Consider the following 2,154-nt stretch of genomic DNA (forward strand, 5'->3'; position numbering starts at 1 on the left):
CCTCTTACTACAGCTTTCATGGCATCCCAGAGATTTGGGTAAGATGTTTCTTCATTTTCACTTGTTTCCAGGTATATTTTAATCTCTGTTTTGATTTCTTTGTTGACCCAAGAGTTGTTTAGCATCATGCTGCTTAGTGTCCATGTCTTGTGGGTTTGGGGGTGACCTTGTTGGTGTTAATGTTTATTTTTATTCCACTGTGGTCGAAGGTGCATGGTAAAATTTCGGTCCTTTTAAATTTGCTTATGCTTGATTTATGGTCAAGTATGTGGTCCATGATAGAGTACGTTCCATATGGTGTTGAGTAGAATGTATATTCTGTGGTCTTTGGATGGAGTGTTCTGTAGGTATCAATTAAGTCCATTTGGTCAAGAGTCACATTGACGTTTCAGATCTCATTGCTGATTTTTTGCCCTGATGATCTGTCTAGGGTTGTGAGTAGGGTATTGAAGTCCCCTACTATGATGGTGTTGTGGTCAATATCTTTTTTTAGTTTATCTAGAAGCTGCTTTATGAAAGTTGGTGCTCCTATGTTGGATGTATATATGCTTAGGATGGATATTTCTTGTTGATGGATTGAACCTTTTATCATTATGTAGTGACCTTCTGTATCTTTTTTAATTTTTGATAGCTTAAAGGGCATTTTGTCTGAGATTAAGATCGCAACTCCTCCTTTCTTATGTGTTCTGTTCACCTGAAAATTTGTTTTCCATCCTCTTACTTTGAGTCTGTGAGTGTCCTTTCTAGTGAGGTGAGTCTCTTGAAGGCAATAAATTGTTGCCTGGTAATATTTTATCCATTTTGCCATTCTGTGTCTTTTTAGTGGTGCATTTAGTCCATTCATATTCAAGCTAACTATTGAAATGTGAGAGTTGATCCCTGTCATAATGTTCTTACAGAGTTGTTGTTCTTCCTGTTTGTGTGTTGTCTTTCTTTTGGTTTAGAGTTCATGTGTGTTTTTAATCTTTTGCCTGTACTCTTGTGAAGAACGTTGTTATTCTTTCTTCCTTTTCTTCTGTGTTCAATGCTTTCTTAAGTGCTTCTTGTAGAGGTGGTCTAGTGGCAGCATAGGTTCTTAGGGATTGGATGTCTGGGAAAGATTTCAGTTCTCCCTCACTGATGAAGCTTAGCTTGGCTGGGTAGGTTATTCTTGGTTGAAATTGTTTATCCTTTAGGACTTTGAAGATAGGGCTCCAAGCTCTCCTATCCTGGAGGGTTTCTGTAGATAAATCTGCTGCTATTCTAATTGGTCTTCCCTGATAGGTAGTCTGACCTTTTTCTCTTGCTGCCTTTAGGATTTTTTCTTTTATACCTACTTTGTTTAGGCAAATTATTATGTGTCTGGGAGTTGATCTTCTCATTTGTTGTCTTGCAGGGGTTCTCTGAATCTCTTGTGTTTGAATTTTTGCATTACTGATAAGATGAGGGAGATTTTCTTGAATGATTTCATGAAATGTTTGTTCCAGTTGGCCTCTGTTTCTCTCTCTGCCTCAGGAAGGCCAATTACTCTTAGGCTTTTTTCTCTTGAAGTGATCATTCATCTCTTGAAGGTTTTATTCTGTCTTTTTAAGTTTCTTTTCTATGTTTTTGACAGTTTGGGTTAGTTCTGTGTTTTGGTCTTTGAGCTCTGAGATTCTTTCTTCTGCTTGACTAATTCTGCTTTTCATGCTTATTAGTTTGTTATTTATTTCCATTACAGTATTCTTTACTGCTGTTATTTCTGTCATAAGCTCTTTCCTGTTTTTCTCTTATCTCTCTTCAATTTTTTTTATTCTCTATATTAATATCTTGATGTCTGGGTTTGTTTCATGTGACCAGTCATTCTGGGAGTTATTCATTGTTTGTGTTCTGAAGTCTGTTTTTCAGTGTCTGGCCTCCCAGGGGGACTGTATGAGACCTATGCTTTTCTTTTGATTTTTCTTCCTTTGTGCAGTTTTTTCCTTCCTACTTCTCCCTTCCCTCCACGTCATCGTCTTCTTTAATTCTGTTATTCAGCGTTGGAGGGGTTGCTTTTACTTCTGTTTGTTCAATTTCCTATTCTTTTTTATGTATATCCTCTTACTTTGTTCAATTCTGGAGTTGCACTGTAGGTTGAGGGTGGTCCTTTTTGCAGTTTTGAGATTTACTTAAGGGGGGAGCTGTGATTCAAAATCT

The sequence above is a fragment of the Carlito syrichta genome, unplaced genomic scaffold (genome assembly GCF_000164805.1).
Source record: "Carlito syrichta isolate Samal-C Ts95f unplaced genomic scaffold, Tarsius_syrichta-2.0.1 Scaffold87465, whole genome shotgun sequence".
Classification (NCBI taxonomy): Eukaryota; Metazoa; Chordata; class Mammalia; order Primates; family Tarsiidae; genus Carlito; species Carlito syrichta.